Below are 26,399 nucleotides of genomic sequence, written 5' to 3' on the forward strand. Positions count from 1 at the left end.
ATGCCCCCCTGATAGGAAGGACACAGGGAGTAGGGGGCCAGCACCCAAACCCCCTCTGCTGGGGGCCCTGAACCATGACTGCAGCACTTCCAGCAAGGAAAGAAACTAAACATTTTGAAACCCATGTGGAAAGCAGAGAGATACCTCTCACAGGATGCAGATTTCTCTGGTTCAGGCACCAGCTACCCATCACACCTGAGCCAGGCTTTCAGATGCACACTGCAGTCCTGAACCAAGGCCAAGGATGTTGTTATTACTTCTTTTTGGTGTTAAAGAATAACAGCTTGACATATTTTGCATGAATTAAGGTATGCTTAATACCTGCCTCTTAAATAAATGAAACTTAACTTACAGTTCTGAGGAAATACTACAGCACTGCAAGTCTCCATTCAAATGCACCTCTGAAGATACAGCCTGTGGGAAAATAAATATTGCTCAGTTTAGCTGTGTGTCACATGAAGTTTAAAAAATACAATTCCTCATCTCCCTGAAAACTCACCAGCTATAAGGATATGCTAACCAACAGACACCATGCTGCACTACGCTGATCAAATCACAAAAACAATTTTACCAGTCAGTGAAAAAATGGCAGTACTTCACCTGCTGGTTCTCACCAGACAGCAGGCTAAGCCCTTGAGATCTATTCTTCGGGAGATAAGCAAAAGCAAACGCATAATCCAAAGCAACAGTTCCATTCTTTACATTTAATCTACCCAGTCTTGCTCACTGCAAGCTAGCCCTCATGTCTTGTCAGCTCATCCCATTTCTAAAGTGCAATGCACAGTGCCTCTCCAGACAAAGGATGATGCTTTTAATGGATACTTAATATGTCAAAAGCATGTATTTTTAATTAACAACACAGAGTTTGACATCATGGGTAATTCACTACCCACACATCTGACTAATACACTGTCTCCAGGCCAGCTGAAGAGATAACACAAAAATAATAAAAGCAGCTTTTTTTAATACCAAGCACAAAAGAGCTTTAGATACAAAGCTGGACAGTAAGCACACATTATTGTTGTTACCTACTGTGGCTTTTCTCATCAGCAAGGTGGCCTTTTCCAATCACATATTCTAGAAAAGAGATTTACAAAATCAAGAGCATCAGAGAGCTGCTAGGCAGGGAAATCACAGAGTTTTTGCTTATCTCAGTACCTTAGCAGCATGTACGCTGCGTAAAATACAATCCTGACATTCTGCCAGTAAAACTGTGAGAACTCAAGCATCAGTTGGTTTTCTCACAGTTTCTGGGCTTTTCAAACAAGAATTTAAAGGAGTAGATTAGGTGGGGGTGATTCCCGTTGACACCACCAAGCCCCATATCCCATCCCTTCTTATTCAGATGTGAGAGCCACACTCAGACAGAGTTTGTGAAAGTTTTGCTTAAGTAAATCTCAGGGTTACCGTTTGGAATCTAAAATCTAAGGAGCTCAAATTTAGGACAAATATAATTTGGTCTCCTAAGTTTTCTCCATACATGCATGATAAGAAACCAGGACTGCTGTAGGAGGAGCATGTTTTCCTTCAACATATGCACAAGCTACAGAGGAGGAAACCTCTGGCCAGCTGCAGGACAAAGGTGGTCAGAGAGCGCCGATGCTGCAGTGGGGCTCTGCCTACAGAAGAACATCTGGCTGTGCCATTGTGCCAAGACCCCACTGAAAGTCACCATAGAGGTAAGGCTGGAAGGGTTGGGTTTTGCTAGAGCATATGATTAATGAGTTCGTTCTTTGTGGCTGAAGGTTTGGATGCAGGGATTCAGTGTAGGAGCACCCCAAACAAGTGCTCACAGATGATGGAGGTCTAACCCCAGAGGGACCAAAGGCACAACAGATTCAGATCCAAATAGGCATGGATGAGAGGAGAAGAGGAAGGAAGGTAGACAGACACATCATAGAATTTCCATTGGAAGTGCAATTAAAGAAGTCTTGATAATCCATTTTTCTCAATTAAATCAATTAGGTGGGCTGGGCCTCTAAGCCTGCAGGTCCTCATGTGGCCAGTCTCTTCTCCATTTAATCTGTAAAATATCACCTGTCATGTTTACACCATGATATATGGCTCTGATATATGATGTTTCAGATTGCAACACAATATTGAAGTATTTTCTGACCACATAAAAGAGGTCAGAGAAACAGTGGTCTGCATGTGCAAGCAAAAATAAACCCTAGACCAGCAGGAAAAAGAAATACGTGGTCTTTAAATACAATTTCTTTATTCAAATTCTGTTAAGTATTATGAAGTGATCTTAAACATCCAAGACAGACTCAAATGACTTATAAATATAGAATTAATACACCTAATTAGGAGCCAGGATGGTATGTTTATGGATGAGCTTGGGCACAACGGAAGCAGCAAGGATAAAAACAAACTGAGAAATACAAGATGCAAAAGGTCTGGGGGGGGGGGTCTGCAAAAGGACACGGGATCTGGCTGCTTGCTCTGGCACTGAGAAGCTCCACAAAGGAGCCCATGGGCTGGAAAGACTCTCACAGGTCATGATGGTGAGTGAGCAGCATTAACAAGCATGAGAAAGATTTTACATCGCTTGCTTCAACATATTGCAAATATCTTTAAAGATGCATCAGCTTATTCCAAGACTGTCTTTAAAACTATCCCAAATCTCATGATGAATAAGAGCTGGAAGCCTTCAAAACCAACAGATCCAGCCCCATGCCACACCTCACAAGAAGCACAAAGGGAAGGAAAACTACTGCTACCCATGCAAAAAGCCCAGAGAGCAGCAACCCCTTCCAGGGGCTCATGGGCACAGCCAGCCTCTGCTCCACATATCCCAGCTGCTCCACAGGAGCCCCTCTCCACCGCAGGCCCTGCACCACTGGGGTGCTCTATACTAAAACCCCATCACAGGGAGCATTAGCATGATCCATCAGAATTACTTATTTACAGAAAAGAAACCAGAGGAAGTGTATGCTAAAAACTGCTGGGGAGGCCATCAGACAGGCTAAAACATATAAATTCTGTTCAGTATAAATGCATGGAGATGCGATGCCCTCCCAACCCCACAAATATATGAAGGCAAGGTACACTCAAACTTCACTTAAATGAACAGAAGATGCTCTAGAGATAACAAGAAGCTATATGTAAATATTAAACAAAGGCTTCCTGTAAACTGAGTCACTGAGGACATTCAATTCTTATGATAACATTGAGTACCCAGCAGGAACATCCAGAAAGATGCGTTCAGTGTGAGAAGACAAGAAACTTATGCAGGAGGGAGCAGCAGCCACCTGCACAAGCAAAGGCTTTCAGAAGAGTCTTCTCAGGAGATAGTGAGCTGTCACCAAGTGCCACCTCCACCCATGCTCTTCTTACAACACACTGCAAAGCAACTTGGAAAGGGAGCCTCAGGGTTCTTACAGCCTTCACTCAAACTACACCTGAGGGGTTTTGCTTTTCCAGCCAGGGAGGATATCTGGCCCCAATACAGTATTTAGTTTGACAGAACTGCTGCCACTGTTTTTTCCACACAGAAACTAAGCAGGGCTGCAGGAGTCACCCACTGCTGAGCAGCAGCCGGCAGGCACAAAACAATGCAAGCATTGGGTACCCACACGCATCCATCCCTGCCAGTTCCTCTGCTCAGTGGGAGCCTCACACAGCTTCTTGCTTCCTGAGAGGAAGGCAATGATGAACACAACATTGTCCCCGGCCACAGCCAACCCCCAACCCTTTTTCATGGCACACAGAACAAGAGGTAAAGTTAAATAATGGAAATTTCGTCTATTGTGTCACATACTTGGTAACTTCACTGTGTTGTACTGAGCACTAGAAATAGCTGGCTTGGCCAGGAACCTAAAAAATTGGATTATCTTTTATAAAGTCCAGTAATAGTGATATTCCCTACTGAAGTCAACACCAGTCCCAGATACGTGCAGTGAAAGAAGAGAAGCCTTGCTTTCCGGCAAGTACAGACATCCAAAGTGGCTCCAAGGCCTCTTTTCAGACTGCACTGTAAAACAAGTGATGCCGCTTTCATATTAATGGCTTGGAACGCTCACCCGAAAGCATGGCAACTCCAGCAATGAAATGTGGGTCAATTCTCAGAGCCCCTGAACTGAAGCCTTTGAGAAGCTGAAAGCAAAAAGAGACTCCACCAAACAGAGAGCTTCAGTAGGTAGGTACGTGGCCTATGGTTGTGACCCGTAGCTCCTCCCTGATGAAGCAGAAAATGGAGATAGATGGAAAAAGGGAGCAAAAGCAAAGCAGAAAAAATGCATGAAAGGGGCTAAACGGTTGAAATCCAGATAGTATTTGGGTTAAATGAGGTCAGCATATCAGGAGTGGTCCCCTGGATTCAGCACTGCTTTCAGTAGTTTGGCCAAACTCTACAAAGAGCCAATGGACATCTGATTTTGCTTTGATTTAGGAGTGGATTAGTTGGGGAAAACACCACCGAAAAAACACAGATGAGTTATTATGGCTAAGCCAGCATACACAGTTTTATATTTAAAGTCCTTTACGAAATGGTGACTTTAGCATAGCAACCATATTCACAGTAATCCTCATCTGTATGGTCTTCCAGCTCTACCATGGCCTCCATGAACTTGATGAAAGCAGCTGCCTCCTCAAAAAGCCAGGTTTCCTTCAGTGCACTCTGAAGTCCTGGCCAAGCAGCGCTGAGCTACAGCAGGAGCCAAAAAAGAAGTTTGCCCTTAGCAGAAAGGGATGGCAAAATTAAAGTCTCCATAAAGAAAGCTGGAAGCCAGAAATAGAGCATCAAAAAATCACTAGGCCTCGTGCTTTGACTTGGAGTAACTACGAAACTGCACAGCCCAGATCCCATGAAGAGAAGGACAACAACAGGAAAACCCATTTTGTTTCATCAGCAAAATGTATTTTAGCTCCTACCTGAACCAAAAATTAGGAGATATAATAAAAGGTAAAACTATGACTGTAGAATTTTATAAATAACAATTAAAAACCTCATACAATGTAATCTGCTGCCATGGCACTGCTAGGACAAGGAAACACCACTTGGAGAGGGAACCAGAGTAAACATACGCACCATCCTGCAGGCTCTAAACTCTTGAAATTCAGGGTCAGTGCAGACCCCATGTGTGCAGGGACAGCAGCTGTCAGGTAACACCTTGGGCTGCAATCCAACTTGATACTGATATTCTGGATCACTCCTTAGGCAGTTCAGCATCCAAACTCCATGGTACAAACAAGGATTCATAAATCAATTCAGTGCCACAGCAGAAACCGGCAGCTTGCTCCCCAATCTGGGCACTCACAATGCTATGGGACAGACCAGTTCCCACAACTGGGAATTCAGGGTCTGGCAGTCATTTTCTCTGGCGAAGATAAAGCAAGAACACAAACTTAAGAGTTGTAGAGGAAAGTGAGTCCAGTAGATGGAAATCCAGAACACCATTATGGATCTTCCTGCTGTCACAAGCATAATCAATCTACTGTCGCATTAGAACTTTACAACCAGCTGCCATATTAACATATGACTGAAGGCTTAAAAGGTCTTAAGGGTGAAATATCTTATTAGCGACACAAGAAAAAAATATTGCAGATAACTGGTGATAAATGGTTTCTGAAAAGTTTCATATAAATAAGCTTGAAGTTGCAATTTTTTTAGCAGCGCTGTCAGTCTCACACCAGAGTATGTCAATTAATATTGTATTTGTCTTTTGGAGGCTTTTTCATTTGAGATTTGTTTTGTTTTAGCAGTGAGACATGATGGGGAAAAATAACTCTTTGTAGGATTACATTTCCCATCCTAACAAAAAGTAAGTATTCCCAGTAAAGCAAGGAAAATGGGAATATTGTAGTAGTTAATCCTGTTTGAGACAATTCCTTTAGTTATAAATGTTAATAATTACTTTTATTTCTGTGTCACACTAGAGGGATTTAAACAAAGATTGCTAAATTGTCTAATAAGATTTTGCTCATGACTAAATCAAGGAAAAGGTAATCTGAACAACAAAAGAGTAGCTGATTTTTCTACTGAAAAACATTTACCTGATTTTATGTATTTCCTTCTCTCATATACAGGTATGGGTTACAAGTAACAAATGCAACTGCCAGAAGTCAGCAGTGCAACAAACCATACTGAACAGCAGTGTTAGGCAAAACTGGTTGATTATGCGATGACTAATGCCACAGGGGACCACTGGAGAAGCAGCAGGACTATTGATCCATGTTGGACAAAGTGGGAACTGTGGCTTTTTAAAGACAGAATCTGGATTTTGAATGTGTTATAGTTTTAGTTCCACATGGGTTTGTCCATCCACTGATCTGTCCTGTCCGTCTATGCTATGTTGGATCCAAGCACCAGAAAGCTGGTTTCTTTTTTCCAGTTTAGTCTTTGAAATGGGAGATTGTCCTGAGACATTTCCAGACTCAAGCCCCAAATTGTGCTCGGAGCCTGACCTGTTTAATTGACTCTTCTGTTTCCAGGCCTGCACTCACCTGCCTCCTGGTTACTGTATGTCACCAGCTCATTGCCAGAGGGACAAACTGTGGGGTTCAGTTGAATAAACTGAAATTATTTAAGAGATGGATAGAGTTGGTGTGTTAAAAAAAACTAGTTCATTTTAGCTGCCACCATTGTGTATACTAGGTTGCCTGAACAGTGCAGAGGAAGTCACCCTAAAAATATCCAAAGGGACTAAATATCCAGGATGCACTATTCAGAAAAATAAGGGAAGAGTACTGGAATTAATATTAAAGATGAACTGCCAAGTATTTTAAAAACACTCTCCTTTTGCCTGAATTTGTTTCTTTATGTGGGCTTGAAAGACTGTCTAGAATGGCTTTGCTAGATTTGTTCTTTGTTTTATCCTTAAAATATTAGGAATGCCAATATTAGCCTGTTTTTCTACACAATTCTTGAAGATCCCAGGATGTATTTTTAAGCCAAGACTTAGGGAGAGATGCTGGATTTTTAGCAAAGCCCTCTTTTCTCTGAAATGTTAATTAGCCACTGAAGTGGAAAAAAATAGGGGGAAAAAAAGCAAAAAGCAGAAATTCACAATATCTCCCTCTCAACCTTTCCCTTTTAAGCACAGAGTTTTCACTTCCTTTCTTCTTGAAACTTTATCTTCACATATTTTCTCAGGTTTTTGTAGACCATACACCTAAGAAGTTTAAAATAAATACCCTTCAGCCCCTTAAAGCCTTTTTCCAGCTACCAATATCTAATTAATTACATAGCCTAGCTTATTAAGGTAACCAACAGAACCCTATTTTCAAGGTATTTAGAAATTAAATAAACAAGAAAAAATAATTTTCAATTTCCCTATGATTTATCATTATAAACATCCACTCTCACGGCCCTTTGCTCATATAGGAAATGTATCATAACTTCTGGGAAAATTATCTTGACCAACAGTACTTCCACACAAGCTAAGAGCCTGTCCTTTTTAGTACAAGGCAACTGATAATAAGTAAAGTTACTCAGGTAATTGTACAATCATATTCTAAAAATTCATTGTGGGACTTTCCCTCAACAGCTTCCAGCTTGCTCTCCCTTTCCATCAACAACTTGAACAAAAAAAAGCATCATGTTATAAAGAACTGATGAAAGGAAAACCATGGGGCTGCAACAGCCCTTTCATCTGCAGGTCTTCAAAAATATCTGTAGGGCAAATACTTCTGATTCCTCCTGAAGCAACTGAGCCTCAGCAGCAGCTCTGTGCTGTAAACAAGCGCAGCAGCAGAGACCTGGTGGTACCTTGGGCTGGAGCCTGTAAGATGTTGCATCCCACTTGCAGCTTTTTAGGGAAAGTTTTCTTCCAAGGAGTTTACATCAGGACATGATTTCTCTTCGAGAGAGATGGCGGCAACTCTGGCATAACTAACTCCAGCTAATCCGAATTTATCCCAGCTACACCTGCACCTCATGCTGCCTGCAGAAAACAAACAGCAAAGGCAGGGACCCTGAAATAGAGAAGAGGCAGAAGCCTGGGGCTGGAGCCCTTCCCAAGCCCCCGGCTCCAGACTCAGCTCCGCAGGGCTCACGAGTGTTAAGCCCATACTTATGAGAAGCTACTACCAAACATAACCTTCCCCAGTGCCCTTAGAGAGGTCTATTGGGTGTTTCCAGTTTCAGAAAATGTTTCTTCAAATCTAAAGTACAGGTTCAACACAAGCCAGAGGCAGATACAGCCAGCTGGACAGGGTTGTGCTGTACGGGATGAGCACTGGTGCTGACGGTGGAGGCATGTCTCCCCTCCCCTCAAATCTACTTTGCGACATGAAATTCCTTGCAACAGACATCGAGGACAGTTTCATTTGTCACCTCTGAACCATGCAATAGATTAATTATTCTCTGCTTGATGCAGCATTTCGAACTCCCTTTTCTTCTGGACTTCATCTGTCAAATGGATACACACCTTGAAAACTGAGCTTTCAATGCTCACCTCAGCTGAGCCATTCAGCCTGGACCTGCACTCACCATCCACAATATCTGCATTGCTAACACATATCTACAGTCCTAATCCCAGAATAAATAGGCGCTTTTTTTGCCAATAAAGTCATTGCCAAGTAGTATACTATCTGGCTCTGCTCTGTTTAACTGAATAATTTGCTAGGACTGAATTACTATAGCCTGTATTAAATGTTGAGATTATCAAACACGTGCTAGTGCTGAATTAATATTTTATCACTCCTGGGTTCTGTGTGGGCTGGCTGTTCTCCTGGAGTGCTTTAGCACCATGGAAACGTTGGGAGATATTTTCTTTTAATTGCATGAATGGTTGACAGATAACAGTACAGCACCATGGAATTAAGCCCCGATTGCCGATGAATTCTGATGAGCTGCTACGCTGTTTCTGTTGTTTTAATTTTATTTTTAAAACTGGCAACATTTGTCCTTGTCCATTATAATTTCTGAAAGCTCCAATGTCAGTAGGTAGTGTATCTGTATGACAGGTAGTATATAATTACCACAACTACAACTCACACAGAGGTGAGCCCTTTAAACTTGAGGGAGAATTTCAGTTAAGAAAGAAAAGACCAAAAATCTCGAGTGATCAAAAACTCTAATGAAATGTTTCTTTTCCTTTTAATTGTACTTTTATGGCAAGGTTAATTCACTAAATAATAACTTCTTGGTTTTAGAGTTTTCAAGAAAATAGTATTTAAGCACTTTTATTCAAAACTTTTGTCATCAAATATAGGCCACTGGTGATACATTAACTTTTTGTATTTCTCAGGTTAGAAATTATCAATATCTTGTAGGACAAAGCCCTAGAAATCACTGAGCATTATTATATAATGAAGCAGTTTTGCAAAGTGCCTTTCTTTTAAGCCTAGTTTGTGCTGCATGGTTGACCCTACCGTAACTGTTCAGGATGCATATTATATTTTATCTGCCCATATAAATTTGGGACACACACCTTCTCTGCATCACTTGCTCTGCATTACAGGGTATTGCTAACATATTCCATGTACATTTGCTCAACATCCTGTGACTGTTTGATGGATAACAAATTGCAGTAATTACCCCTAACAATACAAACAAAAGGCGACCACATTCTGCAAAGGAGACTAGACATATAGTACCAAAACTAAGCACAGCAACAACACCTTTTGAATGCTACAGTAAGTATCTACTGCTAGCACTTGCAGTTGAATAGATGAGCTTTTACAGTGTGCTGGAAGGCTGATGACATGGGGATAGCAAGTTCTCCAAAGCCCCTTCCACTCACAAATACAGCAGTGTTTTCCTGAGGTGTGCATGCTTCAGCTTGTCACTGCTGGGTTTGGGACTAAATAGTTCAGCCCGCTCTTGGACTGGTATCAACCCAATTCAGAACAAGAAGGAACAACTAGTTTTGGACTGGTTTTAGTTAACTTTCAAAGGAGTCTTGTGTAACCAGCAAATTATATTCATTAAGACACCAGAAATCATGTAATGAATTTCACTAAATTCCATAAAGTTTTAGCCATTTTATAAGAGCAGTGCATTAAGTGTTATATCACCAGAGCTGTGCGTGAGTCTGAGCCCCAAATTAAATACCTGACTAAATCCATACTCTGAATCTAATCTGTAGCCATACACTGTTTAATGGATCCACTGCTCCTCAAAAGTTACTTGGCACTTTAAACATAGCAAGCACTAAAGTATTTCTAAAATACTTTCCTGATTTTAATCAGAGCACATATGGAGAAACTGAACTCTGTCTATAGGTGACAGACAGATACTCTGGAAGCGACTGACAGAATTTTATTCACCCTGCCCATATAAGAGCAGGAAAACAGGGCACACACGATAAAGGGGCAAGTTTGTGAGCTGGGAGATCATTTGGTCATTGTGCCCACTTGCTTCATGGTCTCTGCCAGAACTCTCAAGGAGTCACAGAATCACAGAATCACAGAATGCTAGGGGTGGGAAGGGACCTCTGGAGATCATCTCATCCAGCCCCCCTGCTTGAGCAGGCACACCTAGAGCAGGGGGCACAGGAACATGTCCAGGTGGGTTTTGAACGTCTCCAGGAAAGGAGACTCCACCTCTCTGGGCAGCCTGTTCCCTCTGTCACCCTCAGAGTAAACAAGTTTTTCTCATGTTTAGGTGGAACTTCCTATGTTCCAACTTGTGCCCGTTGCCCCTTGTCCTGTTGTTGGGCACTATTGAAAAGAGCCTAGTCCCATCATCCAGACACCCTCCTTTCAGATATTTATAGGTATTGATGAAATCCCCCCTCAGTCTTCTCTTCTCCAGACTGAACAAATCCAAGAGTCTCAGTCTTTCCTCGTAAGTAAGATGCTCCAGTCCCCTGGTCATCTTGGTAGCTCTCTGCTGGACTTGCTCAAGCAGTTCCCTGGTCCTTCTGAAACTGGGGAGTCCAGAACTGGACACAGTACCCCAGATGTGGTCTCACTAGGAATGAGTAGAGGGGGAGGATAACCTCTCCCGACCTGCTGGCCACACTCCTTTTAATGCAGCCCAGGATACCCTTGCCCTTCTTGGCCACAAGGGCGCATTGCTGGCTCAGGGTCAGCCTGCTGTCCACCAGCACTCCCAGGTCCTTCTCAACAGAGCCGCTTTCCAGTAATTCAGCCCCCAGCCTGTACTGGTGCATGGGGTTGTTCCTTCCCAGGTGCAGGACCTTGCCCTTGCTCTTGTTGAATCTCATGGGGTTCCCCTCGGCCCAGCTCTCCAGCCTGTCCAGGTCTCGCTGGATGGCAGCACAGCCTTCTGGTGTATCAGCCGCTCCTCCCAGCTTGGTATCATCAGCAAATTTGCTGAGGTTACACTCTATGTCATCGTCCAGGTCATTGATAAATGTATTGAACAGGACTGGACCCAGTATAAGACCCCTGAGGAACACCGCTAGTTACAGGCCTTCAACCAGACTCTGCCCCATTGATCACAGCCCTCTGAGCTCAGTTGTTGAGCCAGTTCTCTGTCTACCTCAAATGCCCCCCTTATCTAACCCGCACTTCCTTAGCTTGCCTGTGAAGATGCCATGGGAGACAGTGTCGAACGCCTTACTGAAGTCAAGATAAACAACATCCACTGCTTACAACATCCATTCCTTATATAAGAAACCAAACTATATTAATGCCATCTATCATTATTATCATTAATACAATATGCCATTAGAAGCCTCCAGTAAAACATTTTTTCTTTTGGTGTCTGTTTTGGTTTATTTTGGTTGTTTTGGTTTGGTTTTTTTTTTAAATGGGATGGATTTGAGCGAAATGCCAGATTTGAAATGAGGTGTTTCTGAAAGCCCATGATATTCCAGTTCTGTATTTGGGTTTAGACCCAGATTTGTCACTGTGCCCTTTTTTAAATACGCAGCAAAGCCTGGATCTAGTCAGGATCTCAGATTTCTAGTGTTCAAAATTCAGGTTTGAGCAATACGCTCTGAACTCATCTCTGCTACCAGTGAGTGATAGTATCTATAAACAAAGCCTTCAGGAAAAATAGGCTATTGTATAGCCATTCCTCCCCCATTCCCCATGTCAGAGACTAGACCAGGAATAGTGTCCACCTCTCCATCTGGAGGAGGCAGAACACTGTCCTACAGGTGCTGCTGACCCCAGTATCAGCAAGACGTAGTCCAGGTTGCCTACTTTCATAATACTCCACCTTTTATGCTGTGATACAACAGCAAAAATATATTAATTAAAACCATACTCACATAGGAATGCAGTGCTGTTGAATCCTCAGAGCCTTGCTTTTAGAGAGCCAAAGGCAACAGGCCTGGATTTTCTACTACAGGTGCTCCATACACAAATGCGCACATGTTTACTGCAAGTAGGTTTGCAGGGAGCCATACAAACAGCACAGGCTCTCTCACCCTGGGAAGGCACAAGTAACAGCAACACAGCCCAGCTGCCTATTGACCAGCGCTGTCCAGCCCCCTGCAAGAGCTGTGTGTTCCTGCTGCTGGGAGTCCTGGAGACCACCCCGTCACGCATGCTTTTCTTCGAAAACAAGACAACAATATGTTTTAAAAACATCTGAATTCAGTAAAGCACGAGCTAAACATGGCCATGGTCATTTTATAATACATCTGTTTATTCTTTCAGAAAATGACACCATAATCTGTATTTCAAAACACAGTAAACTACCTTAAAATGCTGATCTGCTGAGGGAAGAGTTTGATTTTCCATGTCAGTTATGGTCCAAACAGAAGAAAAGGTTTTTATCAGCCAAACAAGAAAGTTCTATCAGTAGCTAAACTGCAGTCATTTCTCCTGTGTTTACAAGATTGTAGGTAAGCACGTTTAGGAATAAGGTAAGCACATTAGGAATAAGGTAAGCATATTTAGGAATTGTCACTCTCCTGTGGGTGAAACCTCCTCAAAATAATAGTTTCTTATTTTCTTAAAATTTCATCTTATGAGGACAAGAGAGTCATGATCTAAAGGCTTCAGAAGCTGAACTGGCCAAATCTGGCACTTCTAAAGAGAAACGTTCGAAGTGTTGCACAGTGTTTAACCTGAACTGAAATCAAGAGTAGCTGTGAAGCTAAAACCTTGCATATGCTTTGAAAGTGCAGGATTAATGTAAATATGGCACAGCTTTGTCTGATCTCAAGTAGAAAAGCGCAGCTTCTATCCACCCTGAATCCAGATTACAGATTTAAGGAGCATTTCTATCAGCTCCTATGCACAACCCCCATTAACACGGGTGTTAATGCCCTGCAAACAATAATGTTAACATTGATGAAAGAAATTATTGTACAAATGGAGAAATAGACCCCTTTGGGTGAAAGGCAGAGCTCAGTGCTGTGACTAGCCTATGGACATCTATGACAAATAGTCATATAAGATGGCATTTGTTCTGCACACACGAAGCTCAAAATGCAAAAGCATGACTCCTTCAGATCGTTCTTTGACTATTGTTTGGCACATTTCCACCTGCATCATTCAAGTTTAAATCAAATAATTTTTCAGCATATTACTACACCACTTCTGGCATTTCTGAATCTGGGTACATATCCCTCATCTAAAATTAGAGTTGTCAGAAGTACATTATTGGGGGGGGGGGGAAATTTGGCTGAAAAGAATGGATATCATGCTAATTATGGATGGGGCTGGTTGTATTTCCTGTGATTTAGATTACTTAACACTTAAGACCGGGCCTTTTAAGAAAGAGGTGTCTCATCAGAAAAAGATTTGTATTTCATTACTGTTCCCATTCTACTTCAGGCAGGAAAGAGAGTGCCTATAATTTTTAAATGCAAGCCCAGAGAGAAAAACCTTACTTTTAACCTGGAGTTCATGAGATAGATGAGAGCTCCTATGTAGACCAAGGATATGACCTCCATCTACCATAATCTCTATGCTACTAACTATTCTAGACAGGATGTCTCTAAGTCATTCCTGTTGGACTGTTTTACTTATCATAAATATTCACCAGGCCAGAAACAGAAGCAGAAGAGAAGCCAGGGCATTAATATCTTGAACTGGCTGGACAAATAGACTAGAACAACAGAATTTTGAAGGAAATATACACTTGAGGCATATGCCTAAGGTGAGAGGAGCCAGACTTCAGAGATGGACACAAAGGTTTGTATTTATCAGGATACACCATCAAATGGGGTCCCATGAAACATGAGACTACTACAAGCTCTCTGCTGTCCTCTGGAGCAGTTCCCACTATCATCAGTTTGGTTTCTTTGCTGATCTGTCCTTCTCCTTCTCCTTCCGTCCTTCCGAGGCTCTCCGGTTATTCACAAGAGTCTTCCTAATCCAATTATTTACACAGATAGGGCCAAGCCCTTTGCCTCCTCTTCTCAGCTTCCCCAACAGCTGGCACTAAACCTGGAGCAGTCCTAGAATTTCTTCATGTTCTCAAGCTCATCAGCTCAGTTAATGGTCGAGCAAGTCCTTCGGTTTATCAAATGTGCTCTGCTGAAATGGGGAACTTATATTTAGCCTTCTATTTAAACAAGATAACCTACTATTGCATGAAGGTCATTTTTAACAACAAGCTCCAACAATTTTAGAATAGCATCTCCTCTTTTTGAGTCAGTGAATATTTTAAAAAATTGTTGGCTAGAAACTGAATAGTTGTAATCTGATATAAAGGATACCAGCTGATAATAGCGTACAGCAACCTAGAAAAAAATTTAAAAGACTGATATTTTTGTCCATAGCTTACAAGCAAATTAAGTACAAAAATCTGAAAAAGTTTAACTCCATGCAGCTAATTCAAACCCTACTCATAGTAAATTACACTGTAGCATTGCTATGAGTCTGTAGCAAGTATGCATGAGTTGCATTGGCAGAATGCTCATGGAAAAGTACTGTCAGTGCTAGAGCCTGCACAATGAGGATGATGCTGTCCCTGACCCCAACCAGTGAACATTTACCAAAATGCCTTCTTTTCTGAATGTATCTTGAAATGAACTTTCATATTAATGCAACAGAGTACACATGACAGGCAGTACCATCAACTGCACAATGTTTTATTTTAGCTTTACAAGAACTAGCATATATGCTATGAAGATCAGAATCATTAGGCAACATAATTAAATTGCGAGTGAATGGCTTCCTTGGGATGATGGGGCAAGGGAGAGGTGGCAGCAAAAACCTTGACAGCAGCCCTCTCTCCTCAGAAGTAGGGGTACTGGTATGTTAATTGTGTGAATGTTTAGCAAGCCTCTCACTTCCTCAGCGTATTAATCCTGTCCTTGTTTCACACGGCCGATTTGTTCCTTCCATCTTCCCTCCAGGATTTTTCTTAGTGTCTGCTGTTTCTAATCAAATCATGATGATTTTGAAGTTGTTTCCTTTTTTTCTGCATAAGCCCTCCAAGAAAAATACTTGCATAAATAAGGTCTACCTTTTAGAAACTTTCTGCACACACATCACCTATGGATCAGGAAGAAATATAGAAATAGAGACACAAAAATCACAGAGGAAGGAGATGGATGGAGCTGGCTGCTACACAATAGAAATTCTTTGTATTGTCCCTTATTTTCTGCCAGTGCTGCCAGTCCAGGCAGCTACTTGCACAGATGCCCTGGGACTCCCTCCACATGGTCTCGACTTGCCTGGTCACCTCTTCTCCTTGCCAGGAGGCTCCATAACTGGGAACGGAACAGAAGTGACGCAAAGGCTTTCACTGTGGCTACTGCTTCCATTGCTTTCTCCTTTTGTCCAAGGAGGTACTCTGTTTTCAAGTAGGACAAAATCAGAGGACTATTTCAAGGTCAGTTCTTCAGCGTTCGTGAGAAACCCAAATAGAACTGGCACCTGCCCTCACCACTGAGCTACAGCACACAAGAAGCTTTCAGAGCAAGACTAACAAGGGATGGAAGAGCATATGCCATGTGACTTTTACAGTTTTTTTCCACTGACTAGAATCAAGCTTTTTTAAAATTTTAATTCTTACTTGAGCCCCTGCTCTAAGTCCCAGCCTGTAAAATAGACAGCTAAGGACTGCTGATTTCAAGGACTTTTCAATTACCTTTTTTTCTCATAGTCTTCTCTGGCTACTTCCTGTATTTCAGGAAGGCTTTCATATCCTTACAGGGCCTGCAAGATATTTGGCCAAGATCTGGACCATATCAGCCTACTTGAGGAGCTCAGCGACCACACACAGCAGCTACTACTACCTCTGCTACTGAGCATCACTGCATGAATCATTCTCCCCAGGCAAGATGGACACCAGGCTGCCAAGCAAGGTATCTTTGCAGATTTCAGCCTGTATCAACATGAATTTGAACTAATACATTCCCCATAACATGATGCCTAAACCACCTTTTTACAAGGAAAAACTTTAAATTTTTAAAATGATGCCTAATGACTCAAAGTGTTCATAATTCTCTTTTAAAAAGGGCCCGTCTCTTTTCCTCTACGGAAACAAAGCAGCAGTAGCCCACCAAATGCAGTGAAAATATTAGATGCAAAGGTTGGGAAGCTGGCAATAGTAGCCTTGCCACTGTAGAACTGATGTGTTGTGTATTGATGACACAGTCCTATCACACCCTGACTGCAAAAGTAACATGCAAATTTCATTAACATTTATTAAAATCAACATATTATCATTAAGTTGCATTTAACAAATAAAGCAGTTTTCATGGCTCCAGCTGATCTTAGAAACAACTTTTCAGGATCAGCAAAAAAAAAAAAAGCAACACCACCACCATGTGGCAGAAATCAGTCCCATCACAAGAAAGTGATACAGAAAGACAGGACTTCCAGAACAGAAAAGGCTTGCTCCGTTTTCTTTTGAATTAGTCAGATATCCTACAGCAGGTTCCTGAATTCACTTGAAGAAAGCAAGGTTTCATATCGGTGGATATAGACTTCTGCTAGTTTCTCCCTGTGCAGGACAAGGCATCATACTTTAAACTCGGAGTCATGGATTACTTGTCTGCTTTGACTTTCTAGATTACATTGCCGTCATCCCCCGTCCTCATCACATTTTTCAGGTATTAATAAAGGCAAGACTATGGTATGCTTATACTCTTGAAGGAAATGGGGAACATACACTATCAAATAAACACCAGTGGAATTATGAGGTTGGAGCAGGGGTAGACTGTGGCCCTATTGTTCATCAGTTGGTTACGATATTGACCACGTTCTCCAAAGCAACTGGGTAGAAACAGGCTATTTTCAAAGCTTAGATTCAAATAACAATAAAGCATTCTGTGAACAGGATGGAAACAACAGCTCACACCCAGGTAATAAGCTAAGTAATTAGGAAATTAGCCTTCCTAGCTGCAGCAGACCCAGGCAGAAGGCTTGCCCTGGGTCAGCTTCCAAGGAGCTCCATCTACTCCAGGGTGCACAAGGAGTGCAATTTTCCCTCCCGTCTTGCTCATCTGACAAGAGGCAGTCATCTGTCTGTCTGGGCATGTGTCTCTTCTCCAGCCAGAGCTCACAATAAACCTGCCTGCATGCAACTCCTTGAGCCCTCACATGCTAGAATGTGCATTCACCTCATCTCAGACCTGGTAAATGATAATTTCCCCGCGTGAAATGTATCCTGATGTCATTGGATCCAGGAGACTAACCAGGCAGTATACCCTACCTCATGCATGAGCTTCCCAAACATCTCTGCAGAAATTTTTTAGTATTTGAAAAGGCCATAGACTATTCCCAAGAACAATTCATGCCTTGTGTTTTGTTAATATGTTCTCCCATTGGTTTTTAAACTGTTTGGATCTTCCAAGTCTTTTTGCTAGGTCAAGAGATAACTGTACTTCAATTTTTTAATTAAAACAGTGCAGCCTCAGGTGATGGAAGCAGCACAACTAAACCCAGCTGTATGACCTTAAGGCTGTGTGCATGCAGACGGCACTCACTTTGTGCTGGAGTCCTTGAGATGCTACAGAAGACCTAGGAAAATCCGGGGGGGGGGGCGGGGAGGTGTCACTTCGTAAATATTTTGTTATACTTCCTAACGATGAAGACAGTTTTTTCCTTGGTTTCTGCCAACATCCCCCTTTCCTGAATGTTGTTTAACATGCCTGACAGCTGCCACCTTCCACTCGAGGAGCATCTGCATTTCAGAGACTTGTGGAGAATGAGCAAAGCACCAAGAATCGTGGAGATGAATGCCTGAAAACATTGTAATATTCATGTTTCCCCACTGCTTCCAAATACCATTACAATGAAAACTCTAGCCTGAGCATTCTCGCCTTTTTGATATAAGTACTTGCCTTTTACTAACAGCCAGGAGTTGTGAATACATATGGTAAGGAGACCATACTCCATATGTGATCCCATCCTTTGATCTTTTAAGCAACTGGCTTCCAAACTGCCACACTATGAAGCGTTTTGATGTATACTTTGTACGGATAGTTATGACCAAATGAATGATTTAGTAACAAAGTGTTTGGAGTAAACCAATTGAGTAAAACTGCAGAGGGCATGTGCAATCAAGCTGGATTTGAGCAACAGCTGCTACACATTTATAGAATAATAGATCTGATGAACTAATTTGTGAGAAAAACTGGGCACAGCTGTGATGCAGCTCAAAAATGAAAAGCAACAAATTGTAAGCAACTGCATAAAAGGATTGTTTTTCAGACCAACTCCACTAAAACTGCACATAGTTTGGTTGGTTATGGTTGTTTTTTTTTTAAATTAAATCGTTTGGTGGATAAAGGAACTGGGGGGGAATGCCTGTATCTGAAGTAACTGCTATTAAAGGTCTACAGCAAAGTCAGAAAATCAGTGTTCTTGTAAAGTACAGGAGTAATTCAATTGAGTTCAATAAAAACTACGTGAACAAAGACACGTTGAAGGAAAATTCTGTGTTTTTCCAGAGAAACACTGTAGATCAGGATTACTAGCATACTATGTACAGATATTAAATTATCAGAGCAAACTTTCATTTGCTATTACACCCAAAAGGAAGCTACAGTTTGCAGCTTCCCACCTTGCCTTCTAAAAATCATCTTGAGCAGATGCCACACAATACTGGAGTCTCAAGATTTGCCCAAAGCCACTAGAGAAGCATGTGCCAATGGATTGTTACAGATTCGGTGCTATATAAACATAACTACACCAAAGTTGAAGATAGTTATAACTTTTTTTAAAACATCTCAATTGAAATAATATTATTTCATCAGTCCAGAGGTATATTTCTGCTAAGCAAAGGCAAAACCAATTTGTACAGACACACATAACATCAGATCAATAGAAATAATAAGAGGAGCTTAAAATATTTTCCATAGAGCAAGTTCTTGCTGAAGTGAAACAGCAGTGATTATTGCTTTATAGGTAACCCCTTAACTATGGAATGCCATGTGAATGAGGCCACCTGCTCCTGTACTAGAAGGATGCCTGGCTAGCAGCCCCCATGCTGTACCAACGTATGGGGTCAGCCCATTCCAGGTGCAGGACTCTGCACTGTTTCCTTCCTTTCTTCGCATTATAAGGAGCTACAATTCTCTCCTCAACCCTATTCCCTCCCAGAAAAAAAATATTGAAAAACATACAGATAGATGTTTTCCCTCTATTTCCATCTATTTTCTTTTACTTAGAAAGTAAAAGTATGTCCAGCCTTTCTGAATGAAGTTGTTGGATAATTTGAGACATTGCCACTTTTTCATTTCATCACGTGTTTTCAAAGAGCTAATAGACTACCATAAGTAAGAACAGGAAAAGGCATTGGCATTTCCATAAAACATCCAAATAATGGGGGAGGGAGGGGTTATTATTACAGCCGTAACCAAAATTATTTGAGAAATGCTTTTCAGAGAGAAGATAAATATCCAGAGGAATTTCTTGCTGTTTGGAGGGAAGAGTCCATCCAGATAGCAGCCAGAAACATTCAGCTTACCTTCGTAATTGTGCTAACAATCTGTAGGCATTGCACAGCAATAATGCTCTACACAACAGAGATAATGTTCTAAATTATTCCTAGAACATACATAAGTCAAATTATTTTACTAATAACCTGCTGCAATACACACAGTAACATAGCAGCCCACACAGTACAGAGGTCAGTATCAAAGGGAATGATTTAACACAAGAAAAGCAATCAATATTACATATTGCAGCAGAGGTGGCTTGCTTCCAGGTCCAGATCTCTCCTGCTCCCTCTGCCTATCTGTCCATACCAACACTTCATTCTGCATCTTGCTGGTGCAGAAGCCATAGCCCTCAACATGTAATAGCAGAATTTTCAATAACCTCAGGCCATCCAAATCTCACTATGAGAAACTGAACTGAAAAGCCATTGCTCTAACAGCCTCTGTCAGATGTACAGTCACGTATCAGGCAGGATCAGCATGCCTTGTACTAGTTGAGTCTTTCTATGCTGCAATTATCTAAAAAAGTCTCCCATAGTTTCCCCACACAAGTAGCAAGCATATCAGTGTAGGCAGCTCAATATTTTTAACCATTATTTAGGAAAAAAAAAAACATTCCAATGCATTTATACATTTAGAGTGACCACCAAATGCAAATTGTCAAAAGCACAGAGAATGGCTAGGTGCATAACTCATTAAAATTTTGTGACAAAACAGAAACCAAAATTTTAGCTAGACATTATCACGTAACAGTGTAAGCTGTAAATGCTTTACACTGCTGCCTCTTGTTTCAAAAATTTTACAGACTTCATTTCTACCAGCACTCATCTGCTGCCAATACAGTTTTACTACAGTGTATGCATCTTTGTTGGTGCTCTGTATATTCGTTATCTAAGCTGGGCAAACTTATATCTCCAAGCTCAGTCACACCCTGTAGAGCAGAATTAAAAATGCTGTCCAGGGCAAGTCCTGTAATGACAAAGCGCTAGAGGACTGCTCCAGGGTACTAGTTTGGCAGCACAGGAAACACACAGTCCACTTACCTGCTCTACCTGGTATATAACTTACACTGAAGTGAGTTTTACCAGGTTAAATTATCTAAGGAATAACAGGATTCCCATGAAAGATGTGTGCAAAGATACAGTTCCATGAAGCAGATTTTGTAATGAAACTTCATAAACATAGACCAGCTCTTTATCTCTTGAAAACCTGACAATTCAGATTTTCAAAAATATCTGACACTTAAAGAAGAGTTAGATACCAAAATGTCTTAGAGGCTCTTCATGTCAAGCCTAACAGCATTTCACAGAGCAAGAAGAAAAAACCTGTAAAAGCCCAGGTCTCTGAACCTAGACAGCTGGAAATTTTAAAATTCCTTGAAGCATCTAAATACTTTTCAAAAACTTGTATAATGGATCTGATAAATCCAAATGACATTTAAAAGATATATCAACACTGAAACACATTTTGTGATAAAATGTTGCAGTGGAAAACACAACACTGCACAGTAGAAAACAAAAAAACCCACAACAATCAACTTTATTAATCTGTGCATTGATTTGAAATGTCTGGGCTGTAGTTGACAGCCTTAGAACTTGCAACCTCTTACACATAAAGAAAAAGACAGATAAGTGACAACATCTAGCCGCAGCTTTATTCCTATCTCAGTTGAGATATCCAGGGGCTTGCACTGCATGTACCTAACTTGTGTATGAACATAGGTACTTGAGTAACGGAAACATCCTCCCCAGGGAGGGATGGTGTTCCCTGGATAGTCAGAGAGACCAATGCCTTTCAGATCTCCAGATGGAGAAACAATCCACTTATAAAAGTGAACATTTTCTCCATAATCGTTGGTCCCTCTGTACACAGAACATAGTGGCTTATTCTAGAGGGGCTACTGAGGGCTGCCTTAGGCACCTGAAATTTAGGTACTTCTGTGCTTCAGTGAATGGGCTGGATCCCTTGGATCACCAAGGAAGTATGTCCTACCAACATAGTGGAGTGAGCAAGCAGCTTCAGTGCTCATCCTGTGCACCTGAGCTACCAAGAAGTAAACTCAGCTGAATCCCTTCACTAAACTATACTTAACATCCGCTATTTAATTAAGTCTTAAGCCAAATGACTGGGAAAGAAAAAGCATGAGTTACTTAACATATCATGATGCAGTACATAAAAAAACCTTTGACAGGATAATAAATTATATATGAAAGGCAAAGCAAAAGGGCTCTAATTTGGGATTGGTTCAAAAATACCTCAAGCTTCACACTGTCTGTATTAATTAAGTGTGTTTGAAGCCAGGACATCTCATGTCTATACATGCAAAGGGTTTATTTACAGCTTCAGATACTATCAATACTATCAGCTATCAATACTTAACAATCTCAGGCATAGCAGCTGAAATTGATACTGCTATGTCATTTTTGTATGCAATGTCTTTGAATCCTATTAAAAATAAAATAGGCTTTCATTAAAGCTGCAGCCTTCATCTAAGATGATTGCAAGCACTAGCTGTTAATTATAGATTAAACATTTCTGCAAGACTTTGAAACTGTACTTGATACTAACCCAAATAAACAGAGCTCCAAGCTCAGTATTCTGAAAATTCAAAGATCACACAACTTTATACACATTTTAATTGTTTGCACATATTTAACACTACATGAATTTTCTCTTGCAAAAAGGCTCTTTATGCACATCATCCTATAGTAGCATAATGCTCATCTTACAACTACTCCTACTATAGCTACTTATGCTGTTATGCACAATCCTTTCATCCACTTGATAGATTTTTTCCTTTATAACCATAACAAATAGATAGCTGTTAATTTATTATTTCTACACTAACAGTGTTCCAAACATGCCTCCCTAACCTTTTTATTCAGCTGAAAATTAAGAGCCGTTTAGATCCTAAGAGATATTTATATTCTTGAAGGAATAATACAAACACATATTAAACTCCTACAAGGTTAAGGGATAATATAACTGTAAAAACTGCTATTATTAAAGACTTCAAAGCTTTGCTTCATGATTCCTACAAAACATCGGCACATTTTCACATTTTTGAAACCACTGCAGAAGAGCTACTTAGAACTGTGCTGGAGAAAGAGGACTAAGACCAACAAGGGAACTGAGTAACATTTTCCTACCAAGAATCGCAAAAGCTTGTTATCTCGGTGATCACTCTTAACGCAAAATCCTGGGAGAGCTCTGTCAGGAAACACCTCAAGCAGCTCTGTCGGCAGATGGTATGCTTTATGGACTGTGCATTACTTCTGGTAACCAACACAGTAGCAGGGAAGTGACCATACTCCTCTGCTGCAGATGCGATCCAAACTGTATTTAGCAGAGGATTGCGATAAAGGGCAGAGTCCTGAGCAGCTCAGGGTTTTTTTTTAACTGATTGAGAAGGGACAAGGTAGGGGGATAGATAAATGCATTGGATCATGTGAAAATTTAGTGAGAAAAGGTGCAGGGTATTTCTCAGCATCTGCAAGGTACAAGCAGAACAGGATGCTGATCCATTACCATTCAGAGGAAAGAAAATAACACAGTGCTCAGGTTGCTTTTGTTCAGGGGAAGATAGTACACAGAATTCATCTATGTTTGTGGGAGAGAGGAAAGTGCTTGGGGATCCTGAGTTGCTGAGGAGTACAGCAGGGGATCTCAAGTAATCATTCAAGGCTGAACAACAGCATGATCTATTCAACTTGTTTGTTTTGGGTTTTCTACACTACTGCATAAAAGCTCCCCTCTAAGTGGCTTTTTGTACAAGCTACTAACTCTACATGGTGTAAAGTTCAGCAGGAGTAGAAAAAGATATGGTTCCAAACTGAGATTCTTCTTTTATCTCAAATTCTCACATGCTTATTTTCATTATAACCTTCACAGGCATTCTCCTCTATCTTTCCCATACCAATCCTTCCAAAAAGCATCTGCACTGTCACTATAAAAGTCATCCGATCTCCAGAAATCAGCTGAAATGCTGTTATCAGAAAGCTGGTAAATTCCACAGAATTGCTTTTCTAAGAAAAAAGTTTATTGCAATGAAATGACAGCAATTGTTGTGGTTTGTCTGCAATGTGGATTTTTTCCCCCAGGCACATCCTGCCTGGATTAGATTCTTTGTCTACAAAATGTTGCTCTTATAAAGTCTGTACTACATGTTAAAAAAAATCTACCCTTCACTGTTTAATACCCTCAAAGAATGATACATAATATTCGGGGGGGGGGGGGGGGGGAAATTTGCTTAAATATTTCATCTGGAAATGAAAATCTCTGAGTTTTTACCTTGTTATCTCAATGATATAATGAGAACTTTGTGTTAAGGACCCATATATCTTTCAGCTGTTGTGGATTTTTATGCTTCCTGTTTTATTTCACTAAATATCAGGCAATTTGTTTCACCTACACTAAGTACAGAAGCTATCCCCCTAAAATCAAAATTTAAACAGATGTGCATGAAAGAATAGCAGCAGCACATTAGCAAAGCACGCTTCTGAAATCCTCACAGCACTTGGCTTTCCTACTGACTGTGCTTACACCAGCAAATTCAAAGACTTCAATTCTTCATTGCTGCTCCTAATTGTCCCAGCAGCAGTATTGTCATGGCTGCTATTACAGTCGTATATGCTTTACCTTACCAGAGATCAAAAATAAAACTTAGCTGTGGTAAAGTGAAAGTCATAAACATAAGGGCCAAAGAAAAGTCCTGCAGGGTCAACTGTTGCACCTGGTTTGGGATTTGGGCCTGGTATCTGTGTTGTTTTGGACACAAGCTACTGAATCTTCCTTCACTGGAAGCTCAAAGAGCACAGTCTGTGCCAGGCTAGCATGCCAAGCCCTGCCGAGGCTCCAGGTGTCTGGTCACTGCAACACGTCCAAGGGGAAGAACACCCCATTTACTGCACCATCGTCCCAAACCAAGGGGAATATGTATTTGTAAATGTAGATACATTTGTATTCCTTAATGACAAATACAGAAAGCTTATGTTATCACTACCAGGCTCCACAATCTGTTCCCTTATATTTTGAACTTCAGGGCAAGAATGTTCATTCAGCTACATGAAACATCAGGAGATCAATATTAAGTACTTGTAATTAGTTTTATTCCTATGTCTAAAACCAGGCATACAGCACATGCTGCTGCTTCTGTTCACTAACACACACAATGAAAACAATCAAGAGGGACAGCCATAACCTTGATATTTCAAATTAACCCTATTAATCTCTATTTATTTTACCTTCTACTGTTTCTAGTAGCAGACACCAACATAAAACAATTATAAAGGGGAAGCAGAAAATAACACTTTACTTTTCCTATGTATTTTGCAGAACTTTGTATGTGAAGAGTTACACCCTCCTACAGCAAAGCCAGGTTGGTATTTGTGCAGGTATGCACTAGGTATTTGGTATTCTCTAATGAGAATAAAGGAAAAAAAAAAAAAGAAAGCTAAGGAAATCTCATTGTAAAGTCATAAAACTGGCTCCAAGAATATTTTTAGTGACCTGAAGGTAGCCTCCAATTATTTTAGAAGACTGCTTATATTTCCAGTTGATTGCGTCTATTCAGGACTGTAATAAATACACAGAACACCTCTCTCTGTGTAGTCATTTTTCTTTAAGTAGGGAAACCTACAAGCAAGAGTAGATTTGAAATTGAATATTACAAGCAGAAAGGACTCTAGTTTTTGTCTCCTAGGAAATTAATTAAAACACTCTAGGCTACAAGAGTGTAACACTGCATACACTAGTATGAATAAAATGGACTGTAATGTTTCCCAGACTACTCCAATTATCACTTTTACTGTATTTGCCAGACATGTCCCTAAAATCTCTTTATTTGATCTAAGATACGAAGTTTTACAAAATCTATTAGATCACCTGTAGGCAGTAGGTTGAATGCAAATACATAGAGCATTATATCTTTTTTAATAATCTGAAAGAAATAGTACAGGAAGTAATCCATGGTGGAACAGTTGTAGTCATCACTTTCTGGAGGTTTTACTCATGAAGATTTCCCTAAGATAATCACTAAATTGATTTATACTCTGTAACAGGTTTAGAACCTGGGTTATTGGAAAAATCAATACCACTTTCTACCTTGGCAACCACTCATTGAGCAATTTTGTTAGAAAGTAAAACAGGAGGCGAGTTGATGAAATATATGAGTGATGAAGAACATCTCTAAAGTTTGTGAATCTAGTGAGAGAATCCACATCTTTCTTCTTCTAATCAGATGCAAAATGTAACTGAAATAACACAGCTTCACTGAATTTTGAAGTGTTTGCTATACTGACTCATTAAGTCAACAACTGCTGGCTTACCAGCAGGTGCTACAGCTGATAGATCTGATAGAAGTTATTAGGAGACAGCTTTGACTGGCTCCTGCAACTAATTTCTTAAGCACATAAAAACAGAATAGCTATCTCTCCTTTAATAGGATATGTACTTGAGAAATAGGTTTACTTAGTGCTGCTCTAGACCTGGGTATGCTGGGAGGCATTCTCTAGGTTGCTGCATGTTTTGGTGCTTTGGCTTTCTATTTCTGCTCTTTTTCCTGGGTTGCAGCTTTGGATCTTATTACTTAAATCTACTTGTTATGCTGGTGTGATTCCTCATCACTGGTGATGTTTTTATTCCTTCTTATAAAAGTGCCTGAGGTATTTGTGTGTCTTTATTGATTAA

General features: G+C 40.7%; 1 long non-coding RNA gene across 1 annotated transcript in view; it reads right to left on the reverse strand.

The window, feature by feature from the left end:
* Window positions 1-26,399, reverse strand: part of LOC135313924 (uncharacterized) — an 89,705-nt gene that overhangs the window by 62,498 nt on the left and 808 nt on the right. The window contains exon 2 of the long non-coding RNA XR_010373423.1: window positions 353-414. This is a non-coding gene — a long non-coding RNA (uncharacterized LOC135313924). The remainder of the gene's footprint in view (window positions 1-352; window positions 415-26,399) is intronic.

This window comes from Phalacrocorax carbo, chromosome 6, assembly GCF_963921805.1.
Source record: "Phalacrocorax carbo chromosome 6, bPhaCar2.1, whole genome shotgun sequence".
NCBI classification, from domain to species: Eukaryota; Metazoa; Chordata; class Aves; order Suliformes; family Phalacrocoracidae; genus Phalacrocorax; species Phalacrocorax carbo.